We start from the raw sequence: 15,469 nt of genomic DNA, 5'->3' as shown, positions 1-15,469 counted from the left end.
TGTTAGGACATTTGCCATTCTATGGGTCTGCTGTGTATCTCACTTCCCATGTTGGATCGTTCTCTCCCCTTTTTTTATTCATTTTATTAATTTCTAATTGGTGGAAAATATATGTATTAGAAATAATGCACAATGAATGTTAACATTGATACCATGAATCTGTCATGTTATCATTGGTAGAAATTCAGGAGAACATTAAGTGTAAAACATTGCAATTATAGTAGTCATAGGTTGGTTAAAGCCAAACCTGTCCATCCAAATCTTCTTTGTCATCACTGATTACACTTGCCAAATAGAAGACAAAACGCTAATTCCCTAGAATTGACAATTGATAAATATATGATCATTAATAGTGAAATCATTCCTACTCTACTATAGTTCATTGCAGTGTCTAAAACACATATGATGGTATAATAATATTATCATCTGGAATTCAAAATCACTTAAAATTTTGTTGGAGTAACATATACATTCACTGCCCAGCACCACAGCTCACTTGGCTAATCCTCCGCCTGTGGCTCTGGCACCCTGGGTTCTAGTCCTGGTTGGGGCGCCAGATTCTGTCCCAGTTGCTCCTCTTCCAGTCCTTCTCTCTGCTGTGGCCCGGGAGTGCAGTGGAGGATGGCCCAAGTCCTTGGGCCTTGCACCCACATGGGAGACCAGGAGAAGCACCTGGCTCCTGGCTTCAGATGGGTGCAGCACGCCGGCTGTAGCGGCCATTTTGGGGGGTGAACCAACGGAAAAGGTAGACCTTTCTCTCTGTCTCTCTCTCTCTCTCTCACTGTCTAACTCTGCCTGTCTATATATATGTGTGTATATATATATATATATATATACATACGCATTGTATAGATACATGTGTGTGTGTGTGTGTGTGTGTGTATACATTCACTGAGAAATGGGAGAAAAAAGTAGAGGTAGCCAATGTCTTATTGGACTCCAAAAAAAAATTCAGAATGAATGCTCAGAGAAATAAAAATATTTAATGTAACTTCAGAATCAGTGGGAAGTTATGTAAGAATGGGAGTTATGGAAGAAACTACCACTGAAGTAGATTAAAGATTTTAGAAATTGGGGTCACTGCAGTGGAGTAGTAGGTTAAACTGCCTCCTGCTGCATTGTTATCCAACATGGATACAAGTTCCAGTCCCGGTTGCTCCACTTCCGATCCAGCTCCCTGCTGATGCAACTAAGATAGCAGCAGTAGATGGCCCAAGTACTTGGACCCCTGCACTCATGAAGGAGACCCAGAGAAAACTTCTAGTTTCTGGCTTCAGCCCAGCCCAGCTCCAGCCATTGTGACCATTTAGAGGGGAGAATTAGCTTTTGTCTTTAAAAAATTCTACTTGAATAAAAGGTATTGGAAAACATAAATAAAACCAAGACTAACTGAGAAGTGTTACAATGGGTTTTATAATATTAGTTAAAAAATTACCATAGACATTTGCATTCATTGTAGAAGAATTAATAAAAGATGTGAAATGCATACTCTAATAGTCTGGAAAATATGCAGTAGTGAATTAGGAGGTCAGGTTTCATTCAACATGTGGCAATAATTAGCCCTGTAACTTTGGACTACTCATTCATGTTTTTTAGTCTCAAAGACAACCATACTATACCAATGAAAGGAGAAATATACTTTTCTATCAAACTGGCCAGATTAAGTTCTGAATGTCAGAAATTCTTAAACAAATAATTCAGATCTGGGTGCACTTATTAGGGAATAATTGAAGTTTATCAAAAGGAAGGAATAATCTTCCAGGAGAGGGAGCAATTTACATAGTAACTCAAATGATCCTAAAATATATACTATTTTTTATAAAATTAAATTATATCAGCCTAGAGATTATAAATTAATATTGATTCATAAAAACAACATATATCAATGATAGTTTAGGCATTAAGAACTTTATTCTTGGCTGGTGCTGTGGCTCACTAGGCTAATCCTCCGCCTTTGCGGCACCGGCACACCAAGTTCTAGTCCCGGTCGGGGCGCCGGATTCTGTCCCGCTTGCCCCTCTTCCAGGCCAGCTCTCTGCTGTGGCCAGGGAGTGCAGTGGAGGATGGCCCAAGTGCTTGGGCCCCGCACCCCATGGGAGACCAGGAGAAGCACCTGGCTCCTGCCATCGGATCAGCGCGGTGCGCCGGCCACAGCGCGCCGGCCGCGGCGACCATTGGAGGGTGAACCAACGGCAAAGGAAGACCTTTCTCCCTGTCTCTCTCTCTGTCACTGTCCACTCTGCATGTCAAAAAAAAAAAAAAGAACTTTATTCTTTACTATCAACTGCACATACTTTAGATATTGTATATTATATTCCAATAGTTATTTTTACATTCCCAGCCAATGCCAAATTGACTTTTTATTATAGTAGCTCTATTAATTTCCAGCTTTGTAAACTTCCCTTGGGATTAATATTTTTATTATACATATTATGGCTAGTATTTGGCATATATATTTTCATATAAACTTCAGAGCAGTTTAATTTATAAAAAGCTTATTTGCATTCAGTGTGTAAATATTATATGACAAAAAATTAAAATAATTGACATAAATGTTGGTATAAATAAGCCAAAATTTTTTAGTTTAGAATTATACACCTGTAAAACCTAATAATTTTTAAAATATATGTTAGGTTTTCTAAGAGGCTAAGGTGGTTAGATATAATGTAAAGTTAAAAATATTAATACTTTATTGCTCTTCCAGAACAAAGCAGTTATGCATAGATCAAAATAAAGAAACCATATCCATTTGGAAGTAGTTAAAAAAGCTATAAAATTCTTAATAATATAATAGAGGGAAAAACACATAAATCATATATAAAAAACATAAAGCCTTACTCCAAGATATAAAATGACAAAAAATAAAATTAATGAAAAATTTTAATATATTCATGAATGACCTCTGCCAATAGTGACAATATTACCCTTTTTAGTCATATTATATGTAAATATGTTTAGGTGAGATAATTTATTCAGTTTTACAGTTTACATCTTTGTATATCACAGAATTTATTTTAGTTCAAAATTTTGACATACACACAACAATCTTTTTTTTTAAAGATTTATTTTATTCATTTGAATGATAGTGTTACAGAGAGGAGTACAGAGAGAGAAATCTCCCATCCACTTGTTCACTCCACAAATGGCTGCAAGGGCTAGAGCTAAGCTGATCCGAAGCCAAGAGTCAGGAGATTCTTCCAGGTCTCCCATGTCGGGGGAGTGGCCCAAGAACTTGACCCATCCTCCACTGCTTTCCTAGGTGCATTAGTAGTAGCTGATTGGAAATGGAGCAGCCAGGACTCAATCCAGTGCCCATATGGGATGCCAGCACTGCAGGCTGGGCTTTAACCCGCTGAGCCGTAGTTGGTTACAGTGAATTATGGTGCCCATTTGTTACTATATCCTCAGTGATACATTGTAGATATTCTCACCATTTTGTTGTGAACCATGGGCCTTTGGCACATACTGCTTCTTTGCCTTGATTGTTCATTCATCCTCAGTTTGACTAATTATTTACTACTTACACATCAGATATTACCTCATTATTCCTGGTTTTCATGGTAAACTTTTCCTGAAGTGAACTAAAGATAAATACTACATGAATTCAGGGTGAAGTTAGCAGGCATGCAAAGTCAACAGGCTGCTGATTCTTAAAGTAGCACAGACTAAGTGATGCTGTAGTATGTTATCAACACAAGTGGTTAAGGGTTACTCTAAATAACTAAACATGTTCAAATAAAACAAACATTATCAATGACTTTAATTTCATAATAAAAGCTAAGATGTACCAAGCTATTTAACTGTAAAATCTATGGCAATAAAAGAGCAGCCGGGACGGGGGGCATAGGCACTGTGGCGTAGCGGGTAAAGCTGCTGCCTGCAGTGTTGGTATCCCATAAGTCCCGGCTGCTCCACTTCTTATCCAGCTCTCTGCTATGGCCTGGGAAAGCAGTAGAAGATGGCCCAAATCCTTGGGTCCCTGCACTCTTGTGGGAGACCCAGAGAAAGTTCCAGGCTCCTGGCTTCGGATCAGTGCAGCTTGGGCAACTGCAGCCAATTGGGGAGTGAACCAGTAGGTGGAAGAGCTCTCTCTCTCTCTGCCTCTCCTTCTCTCTCTGTGTAGCTGTGACTTTCAAATAAATAAAGAAATCTTTTTTTTAATTTATTTATTTCTTTGCAAGTCAGTTACAGAGAGAGAGGAGAGGCAGAGAGAGAGAGAGAGAAAGAGAGAGAGAGAGAGATGTCTTCCATCCAATGGTTCACTCCCCAATTGGCCGCAATGGCTGGAGCTGGGCCGATCCAAAGCCAGGATCCAGGAGCTTCTTCCGGGTCTCCCAAGCGGGTGCAGGGGCCCAAAGACTTGGGCCGTCTTATACTGCTATCCCAGGCCATAGCAGAGAGCTGGATCAGAAGTGGAACAGCTGGGTCTCAAACCAGAGTCCATATGGGATGCTGGTGCTTAGGCCAGAGCTTTAACCTGCTGTGCCACGGCGCCGGCCCCCAAAATCTTTTTTTTTTTTTTTAAAGAGCAACCAGGATTTCAGAAATAAAGATAACTAGCATTTATTGACAAGTCTATTAATTTCTCACTATTATTGCCATAGTACAAGCAAGAAAAAAATAACATGAAAATGTTCAAAGAGATGGGCCAAACACATATAGCTCATAATTTGCAAAGTGAAAGATCAAATCCAGGTCCTTTTGCAATTCATATTCTATTATCCATCTGACTGAATTTTCTAATATCTGTCCCTTTTCCTTTTGATGAACTTTGGTATGTATGACATCAAATATTTCAATTATTGAATTTCTAATTTCTTGAATAAAAATACCTAAGCCAACTAAATCTTTTAAATGTATAGAACATTTCTCATATTCCAATCTTTAAAGCACCCAGGAATAGAGGATTGTTTCTTACGGCACTTAAAAGCTTTCAGCTCTTTGACATCTTTTATGTACACAAATAGAGTAAAATATTAATTTATTTGGGGTGCATTGTAAAAGAGTCTGATCAGTTCCAAAAAAGTTTTCTAATAAATAAAATTATCTATAAGAAGAAATAATTATAGGAAACACAGTAATATTTATTTTTATCTATTAACATGTATGCAAAATTTTAATCTTATAACTCCAGTAGGTGGCTAGAATTATTCCATTTTACATCTGAGAAAACTGAGGAACACAGAGACGAAGTTAGATTTCCATGAGTCTACCAGTTGTAGATGCTAGAGGAAGGTTCCATACATAGGAGCTGTGATGCTAGGCCCTGTGCTCTTAGCATTGTTTTCTCAATGCTGGTATGAAGAGATTAGTGGGCATTGAGGTAGAGTTAGCAAGCCAGAAGAACTCGAATATCATCATCAACTCTCAGTGCTCGGTGCCAATTCTAGCCAATTTTGGGTTCCTAACTTCAACCTGACCCAGCCTTGGCTTCTGAGGACATTTGAGGAGTGAACCAGCAAATGGATGAGACGTCACTTTCTCTCTCATCTCTCCCTCTCTTTCTCTCTCAAATAGATTACTAAATCTTTTTTAAAAAAAATGATTCTTCCTGGATTGTTTAAAGATTTAATAGAGGAGACAAGGATATACTTCAGATTTCACTTACCAGTCACTTGCGTTATCTCTAGATACATAACTTATTCAAAATGAGTGTATAGAGAGAAGAAGTTTCAGGAGGTGGGGGTAGTGGAGATGAATTAAAGTTCTCCATTGGAGGGGAGGATTCCAGAACTGTCAGTGAATCAGCTCTCAGTGATCCTATATAATTTCTGCTGCAAAATGCAAATAATAATTTGGTCTTGAGAAGAACAAGGTAGAAGAATCTTTCCATGAAAAACAAACAAGCATCCCCCAAACTGCCTCAATTTATAGATTCCCTTCCCCTAACCTGAACTGAACTTAAAAGGCTCAGAAAAATAACTGTTATCCCACCAGCAACAACCGTGTTATTTGTTTTCTGCAGCTTTATTGGTTTACCTTTAGTGCATGATCATCCAATTCGCTTAATATTACTGTCAGACCCATCTTAACTTCCCATCAAATAAAGGAGACCTTCTCGTTTTTATTCCCCATGCTATTGCTCTCCTTCTCTTTCTGATTTACTTAGTCCTGTTTGTGTTAAATTAAAATTTTTGGAGATTGTCATTTGTAAATGTAAATGAATTGTTCATGTTCACATTTCTCAGACTATGCACTCATTTGTTATTGTGGACACTATTTCAACCACCAGTTTTAGGTGTTAATGATTAAACTATGTACTTGCTAAATTGATGGATTATGACTGAGAAGTCTACCCAGAAATCTGGATAAGGATGGTGAGAGGCAGGCTGAAATAGGAGGAAATGACAAGAACAACAACACAAAAAGATAACACAAAGTGGAGAGGGATCAAGAAACAGGAGAAATGCCTATGAATTGCCTTTGGAGTAATGCTTCTCGCGGGCCCTAGACCCCAAATATTTTACTCAAAATCCAGGGAAAGTTACTGAATACAAATGAAGAATTTCCTAGTACCTGATCAATAAGTCATAGCAATTTGTTTCTTATTTCTAGTTGAAAATGACACTAGAAAAGCCACAGTTTGATTTGTTTGATGTCAGTTGTCATGTAGGTACATGGAAGCACCAGTGACTATAGTTTGCTAAGGTCCCATTGATGAGACTGAAGTTGTCCAGAAGTGTTTTTTTATCATAGAAGTCTAGTAATGCAGGGTATTTCTAAGAATGAGGAAGATGAATAATGCTTCTATGTAGCATAATCTAAGAAGGACAGCAGAATGAGAACACTCTGAAATAACAATTACCATAAAGAGGAAAAATAAGAAAAAAGTCCCTTATTGGCAGATTACAATAAGATACCTATAGAAAATCAGTAGAATCATCATAAATAAGCAAATGAAAATCAACAAACTTAGATGAGAGTCTTGATGCAACATCTTCTGTGGAAACTTTCCAGTGTCTGAGATCAGCTGTTTCTTAAAGGTCCTGGGTAAAGGTGTATTTCTGAAGATTGATTATATTCAGAGGATTTCTAAGAATCCATAGTCCAAAATCCCTTAATAGACTAGCCTTCCAACTCTTGGAATTTTGTATGTCTTCTTTAGGTTATAAAATGAAACCTTAGGGTTGATTCTTTGGAATTTGTTTGTCTTTGTTGTTAACAATACTTGATGAAACCCCTCCAATGTGTTTTACAATAGATAAAATCTGTATGCAGATTGCAGTGAGGTCATTTAGGAAGATATTAAGAGATGTCCTTAATATGTTGGTGATAAGTCAGGGTATAGAACACAACTCCCTTGTAATATTTTAGCATATCTGTATGAAACAGGGTACAGTATCATAGGTAAAATTATTTAGTGTGTGGACCTTCCAGATATCAGTTAGGGAGAAAACCAATGTGTTCCAAAGGAATGGACCACAGCACCATCAGGACTAGTGGGACACACTTTGGTGAAAGATTTCTAAAAGTTTCCAAATTTTAATTTTAATGATTCCCCTGATTCTTTCAACCTTTCCACAAGACTGTTATTGATAAAAGCAGTGCAATTTCTGGGTAAAGCATAAGTCTTCACAAATTTCTTCTCTAATATTGTCAAGAAACCATAAACCTGTAACATTTTATGCCAAATTTGTATTCTCTAGGTTGGAAACAGCAAACCAATCATGTGATGGCAGAGACTTTACCTTTTAAAGTAATAAAAATCTTCAAACTTCATAGAAAATAGAAATAAAGTAACTAAAACACCCAAATCCCATAAGTGGGAAGTGAATAAAATCCATCAGAAGATGTTCAAAGGAAACTTTCAGTTTTTATTCTTGGTCACATATGACCTTTACAGGTTTTCTGGAATTGCATTGTTGACAGGTGTCACATCATCTAACCAGTCTCTTGAAAATTCCCCACTAATATTCATGTTAGAGAGGAAGCAATTCATACCATCAAGATTACCTTTGTAGAGAAATTTAGGTAATAACCATTTGAAGTCATCTGGTGCCATCCAGGGACTCTCCTAAGATTACAAGATATCATCTGTGTAAAGGGTATTACATTATTTTTTTTCCGTTCTTCCTTTCCAAGTCAGAGGCTGAAAGGTATTATTTTATGATGTCTTCTTTAAATATCCCCAGATATATTTTTCTTTGAGAATTTGGATAGGATCCCAACTTTGCTTAAGAATACTTGTTTGATACAGTAATTTGCTAGACCAGGTCCTTTATTATCTACATTGTCTCTAATTTTCTTGTGCCTCAAACTTTGTAATTGCCACCTTTCAAGGAACTAGGGCCATATCTAAAATTTCCTTAAATTGTTGTCCATTACTGATGGGTGTCAGTAATAATGAGAAATTCTATTTCCAAAGTGTCCCAGAATCATGTATAAGGCTGTAACAAAAACATTCATAGCAAATAGAATTGAAGGACAAGTTTATTTTGGAGCAAAAAATATCTATGCTTAGATTTTCATGATATGTGTTTTCCATAAACTGTTCAAGACATCTCATAATACTATAAAGTGCAACATCAATCTGTATTTATGTTTACTCTCTGGATTTTGGTCACATAATAAGCTATAGTAATTATAATAAATTCTACCATATGGGCTGATTTTTAGCTCAGCTACAGAACTATGTTCATTTAAAAAAAAGATTTATTTCATTTATTTGAAAGGAATAGTTACAAAGAGAAATAGGTCTTCCATCTACTGGTTCACTCCACAAATGGCAACAACAGTGGGGGCTGGTCCAGGCCAAAGTCAGGAGCCAGGAACTTCTTCCAGGTCTGCCAAATGGACACAGGGGCCTGATCACTCCAGCCATCTTCCTTTACAATCCCAGGAGCATTAGCAGAGACCTGGATCAGAAGTGGAGCAGCTGGGACTCAAATCAGTGCCATTTGGAAGCCAGCACTGCAGGTGACAGCTTAACATGCTATGCCACAGCACCTGCCCCAAGACCTATGTTCTAAGGGAGAATTTCAGTTACTCATAGCATCACTTAATAACCTATTTCAGTTCTGAAGTATGAGCCATCTAGAGGGTTATCAATGAGTGTAATAAACCTGAGCAAGTAGAGAAAATTCCCTAACTGAAGTAATATCATGGTATTATCAGATTTTTTCCACAATTTTATATTGGTAGATATAATGTATGTGTGAGACATTAATAGAATCTCCTAAGAATTGAAGATGGATGAAAAGTGCTGTTTGGTTCACAGCCAGTAGTATGACTGGACTGCATAAGGAAACATAAAGTCAACCTATGGGTCTAGAGCTAATTTAGAGGGTCAAGGACAAGACTATGTTCAGAAACAGGATTATGCTATTTCCCATGAAGTGCAGTCAAATACCCAAGGGTTTGACCAAATGACTAATGTACAAATAGACAAAAATAATTTTTGTTGTTAAAGATTCTTGTGGAGGGAAGCAATTTAAAACTTTCTTCAGGTTACAAAAGGTATATTTATGTTTGGCTATCAGAGAGAGGTTCTTTTACTGAAAGCTTAATTGATTCATAAGGCAATATACTAATATCCAAAAATAAAAAACTGTCACATTTTGTCTAAATTATCCATTTAAACCTAGCAATATTCTTAATTACCACTTTGTAAAAAGTGGAGGATGTTTTAGATAACTTTAGTATCAAGGAAACAGTGTCTTTCTCATAGATATGTCATACTCTTGATAACAGACTACTTTTAGCAAAAAATGTAATTTAACTTTTGAAATTTTCTCTTTTCTACTAACATTGAATATCATTAAATGGAATATATTTTAAGGCTTTCTTGTTTTCTAAATGAAGTTTGACATTATCTATATCTCATGATAAATAATCAAAGCAGAAATTTAGATCTTTTAGGTCTCAGTTAGGCACCTGGAGCAAGTATGAGGGAGTTTCAGTAAACCTCTACAGCATAGCTTTCCAGGTATACTGTTGTTTTTCCCAGATAAGGGTAAAACAGGTATTCCCTGGCCTGGTCTAGAGGCATAATGAAAAAGGGAGTGAAGTAGATGGCTTTTTGGTGACATGATTTTATTTGGGATATATGTGTGAGAGAGAGTGTATGTGTGTGTGTGTGTGTGTGTATTACTAGTAGTTAAAGGATAACCATTGTGTTGATGGTTTTGAGTGCTTGAAAAAATAAATAAAATCATGCATTTGGTTTATTTAATGGTAAGAAAACTGTAGCATTACAGAAGCTAGTGAAGAACATGAGGAGTTCTTTGAACATATGATATTGAACTGTATATTTGAGTTCTTCCTTAGCTGCTGCCTTCTAAGTATATTGGAGAAGTTTATACAAGGTTTCATATGAATTTCAAAAGGTCATTCTGTAGTTATTTTTCCCATTGAAGTGGAATATTTAGGTAGAATATCAAGATCTTCATCAAGATATGAACCAACTATAATAGAAAGGCAAAGATATATGTAGATTATGAATAGAGGAGTCCCTTAGAACATCAAGAGCATCTAATATTATAATGCAGTTTTCAAAATCAGCTTCTCTATTATTAAATTTGAAAGGGTTGTATCACAGAGCAGGAAATAATGCTTTTTGGGTAAGAGCTAAAGGATTACAGTAAAAGGCTAAGAAATTGGGAAAATATGTAACTTATTTGAAATATCTATTGCTTGGGTAATAAGCTTACCCTGAGAAATTGGTTAAGCAAAAATGGCACTTAGAACTATCAGGAATTGATAAGCTTGACTATATATATTTATAACTAATTAACTGCATATTTATAGGTAAGATAGTCAATTTTTCCTTCTCCAGAGAATCCTCATTGATCTGAATTTTCTTTGTCTTGGTTTTTCTTTTGAAATGTGGGATAATTTTTCCCTTGTTCCTTCTTTTAATTAAGTTTACAAGTATGCTTCTGAATATATCATCAATTGAGTAGTAGGTCAATGAACTGTTTGATTTGGATAATCATGTTATTTTTATATCTAAGTTATAGGTTTTTATTTCTAAAACCCTTCTTACAAACCTGATTCAGATTAATGGCAAAAGTTGGAATTAGCTGACTGGGTGGGAATTTTAAAAAATAAGTTTTAATAATAAGTATGATATAGGTTACATAAAATAATAGTTCCATAGTTGAGCATCATTTCAATCTTCCATTGCCTCTTGCATCTGGCAAATTTTTAATACAAAAGTCCCCTCTCATCCCTGGATTCACTTTTTCCTATTGCAGTTACTTGCAGTCAACCATGATTTTATATAGTATCTGGCACCTTCAAAAGTATATACTTCTTCCCAGTCAGTAGACAAATCTGTGCTCTGCAGCTAGTGTCTAGTGACCACGGCCTCTCGCTGGTGACCAGGTGCAGCCAGATGGTGTTTTTGGCCTCCTTCTTTTGATGAAGAAGACTGGGCCACCCCTGGTGATCTTGTAAGTCCATGACCAGGACAGGAACATATCCACTCCAGGTTCAGATCTGCAGCCATGTCTGATCCCCAGCCATGCTGCTGGCTTCCCCTGATGAATCATTTTTTATTTAGTTCTAGTTTATATTAGAAAGAAACTTGGAAATTTTTCTTGGTTTCAAGTTCAGAAAAATGACTTGTTTCCTATTCTAATTTTTTTTCAAATTAGGTCTCATATATTAGGTATCATTTCTTTGACAAAGTGAGATGTAATGACCATTATTATATTAATGCCATCCTTAACTCTCACATATTTTTGAATGGCATTTTCTAGTCTATCATGAAAAACCTCCTACAGTTTAATTTTTTATGTTTTGCATGACTGAATTATGATCAAATCCACTATTATTGGAAATGTCTAAGATGTGAATTCCAGCAGAAGCCTCCTAGTCTTACATTTTTTATTGGAAATGTTTCAGATACAACTTCTATCAGAAGATAGCTTTTACAGTCCTCATTTTGAATCAAGTTTAGTGAGGACAGAAGGATCCTATAGTTTCTTTTCTAAGTAAATCCAACTGGATTTTTCCAAGTAGGATTTATCATCCAAGGTTCGAACCAACATGCACAGTGTACAAGATCATGTATCAGATTTCCATGTCCTGATCTCTGTAACCTATAATTATGTTAAATTATGCGGCACAGTGAAATTTGAAAATGTGGTTAAGGTTAGGACTCCTTTAAATGGGGAAACTATTTTGGACAGTTGAGGTAGAGTTAACCAAATCAAATCACATGATTTGTTAAAAGTGGCAATCTTTGTGGCCTGTAGTCAAAAATTAAAATATGACTATAGAAGATGAGAACCAGAGAAATAGCAGCATGAGAAAAACTGGATCCTCAGTTTCTGAATTTGAAAATGGAGAAAGGGCCATGACTCAAGAAACATGGCTGCTCTTTAGATCTTAGAAAAGTAAGGAAGTGAATTTTTTCTAAGCACTACTAGAGAGGAACATAGCTTTGTTCATGCATTGCTTTTAGCCTAGTAGGAACAACATAATGTTGGACTTCTAACTTTTACAAGTTTAATATAATGCATTTTTCTTGTTTATAGCCACTGTGTTTGTATCAAGTTTCTATGGCAGAAATAGAAAACTAATGTATTAGGCAATATTGAATTGTCTGCACACAATGGCTAAGATACATGATCAACACAGATATCCATAAACTGATGACTGGATAAAGAAATTATGGTACATAAATGCACTATGGAATATTATTCAGTGGTTATAAAAAAGAAATCCTATCTTTTGCAACAAATTGGATGCAACTGGAAACTTTTATACTCAGTGTAATAAGCCAATCCCCAAAAGACAGATATCATATGGTTTCCCTGATCTGTAGTAACTGATCAGTTATAGTAATTTAAATCTTGTTTCCTGGATGATTGCATTAGAGGGTGCAGGTCAAAGTTTTATTGTTATATATGGGTTGGCCACTGATACTCATACTCTCAGAATTGTAGGGGAATTCCTTTATTGACTAGATTATTTTCAAAATGTTGAACTTAGCCAAACCCTGTTACCATGGAAAACAATGAAGATTAAAAAATATTTCAGCACCCCTTTGTGTTACAGAAATAACTTAAAGCGGGGGACCATTCTTCCCCATAAGCTTTAGATAAGACTCTAGGATGCCTTCTTATGTACTTATGATAAAGCCAAAGACTGTCCAAATTTCTATTCTTTCTCCTACAAATGATAAGCTGAACTGTTTGGACCGAATCTGGATCAATCTGGACAAAATACCTCACACCTTGACTTGACCAGACTTAAGTTGCAGTCCTTCCCTGAGGTTCCTGAATTTTATCCACCTTAACCCAGAGTAAACATATGACTTAGCCTAGACTATTGTCAGGGAAAACACTTTCTGATCAACAATGGTTCACACCCTGTTACACTTCTCCATAATCAGTTCTTTCTACAACTTACTCATTTCTCCCTACAAAAGAACTATTTTCTGCCTGACCTTTGAAATGCTTAGGGCTCTTAGTGTTGGAACCATTCCTTCTATTGAAAAATCCCTCTCCCCTTATTGCAATAATTCTTTTGAGTAAAATTTCCCTAGCAAAGCCTGCATTTGCTTTTTATTTGACATTTTGCCACTTAAAAATTCACAGAATAGCTTAATTTAACCACATCACTTAAAAATCTGCATTGTCTCTTTGTCTTCACAATAAAAGCACAGAATTTTGATATGACAGGCAGGTAATCTATCCAGTTTATTATCTGGCAGCCAATTCCCATCAACTGAGGGGAAACAGCAACACTGAAATGCAAGTGCTTCTCTGTCATATGAATTTCTTACTATTTCGTTTTCTGAAAGTGTATTCTTAGTGTTCATGACATCTTTTCAAAAGTATCATTGGAAAATGACTTTTCAAATTTGCTAGGTAGATAGATTTTTTTCTCATTTAGTGGAATAGGCAAGAGAATGGGAAGACAGAAGGAGGGATGACACTTGGGAGACCTGGAAGAAGTTCCTGGCTCCAGGCTTCAGATTGGCACAGCTCCGGCCACTGTGGTCAATTGTGGAGTGAACCAGCAGATGGAAGACCTCTCTCTGTCTCTCTGTCTCTCCTTCTCTCTCTGTGGAACTCTGACTTTCAAATAAATAAAATCTTAAAAACAAAAAGAAGGCGGGATGATAAAAGAGGATGATGGGAGGTTTTTGATTTACTAAATAGAGTTATGCTACCTCCTGTCTGGCAGCATTACTAAAAAGTAAACATAATGGAATTATAGCCTATTGTGAGGACAGAAGGTCCCAAAGGAATACAAAGTGACAGCAAAAGCTCAGCTTAAGGGAAGAGGCCAAATGTGTCTTTATCTGGAAGTGTGACAGCCAAATCTCTGGACTATCAGTGAAATCTTTGCACTATCGCTAATCTCACACGTTTTTGCATCTTTTGTTTGATATCAGAAATGATTGGGAAAATGCTATCATTGACATGTCACAAAAATATTAGTGTTCTTCCAAAAGTAAATTTTTATCCACCACTTAATAACCTGTGAGTGTGGGGGGCTGGCACTGTGGTGTAGTGGGTAAAGCCACTGTCCACAAGTGCTGGCATCCCAAATAGATACCACTTCAAGTCCCAGCTGCTCCAATTCTGATCCAGCTCTCTGTTATTGCCTGGAAAAGTAGTGGAAAATGGCCCAAGTCCTTTGGCCCCTGCACCCGTGTGGGAGACCCAGAAGAAGCTCCAGGTTCCTGGCTTGGGATTGGTGCAGCTCTGGCCGTTGCAGCCATCTGGGGAGTGAACCAGTAGATGCAAGACCTCTCTCTCTCTCTCTCTCTCTCTCTCTCTCTCTCTCTGCTCTGCCTCTCTATAACTCTGCCTTTCAAGTAAATATACTCTTAGATGCACTCCTCCTAGTTCTTCTGCAGGCTCTTTGTTTGGGTCTCAAAACCAAATTGAGGCAAAATACAATGATAGGAGAAAAGTAGAAAGGATTTTATTCATTTTTACATGCCCATGAAGATTCTCATGTGAGAACAAAAAGACAAAAAAGGACCAAAACAAGATGCTTTTATAATTTAGGATAAAGAAGAATAAAATTTTGAAGGAATGACAGGACAAGGTGTTCTGTGCCAGTGGATGTAAGTTTTAGGAAAATCACTGGGGACGACAAGGAGTGGAAGAGTAAAGCTAATGAAAAAAAAAAAAAGAATAATCAGTGAATTTGCTTATTCAGGGGGCATTGCATCACCAGTTCTCTGTCTCTGGTGATAAGGACTGCAAGAGTATTCTCTCGCCTGGTATAGAAGATACATGCCTTCCAAAGGAAGTTTTTTACAATTTTATTTATTTGAAAGGCAGAATTATAGAGAGAGGGAGATGGAGAGATCTTCCATCCACTGGTTCACTCCATAAATAGCTGCAACAGCTGGGGCTGGGCTAGGCAGAAGCTAGGAGACAGGAGCTGGCAGCTTCATCTGGGTCTCCCATGTTAAGTGGCAGTTCACTATTTCCCCAGGCACATTAGCAGGGAGCTGGGTCAGAAGTGGAGCAGCCATGTTATTATACGGGAAAAGGCA

At 36.9% G+C, this 15,469-nt stretch overlaps 1 pseudogene; it reads right to left on the bottom strand.

Moving 5' to 3' along the window:
• Positions 1–11,176: 11,176 nt before the first annotated feature.
• Positions 11,177–11,449, bottom strand: LOC103349379 (pleckstrin homology domain-containing family A member 5-like; annotated as a pseudogene).
• Positions 11,450–15,469: the final 4,020 nt, after the last annotated feature.

This window comes from Oryctolagus cuniculus, chromosome 10 (assembly GCF_051225735.1).
Source record: "Oryctolagus cuniculus isolate XC-2025 breed Fujian yellow rabbit chromosome 10, ASM5122573v1, whole genome shotgun sequence".
NCBI lineage: Eukaryota > Metazoa > Chordata > Mammalia > Lagomorpha > Leporidae > Oryctolagus > Oryctolagus cuniculus.
The sequence above is the reverse complement of the archived record's forward strand: the minus strand, read 5'-3'. Positions and strand labels throughout refer to the sequence as shown.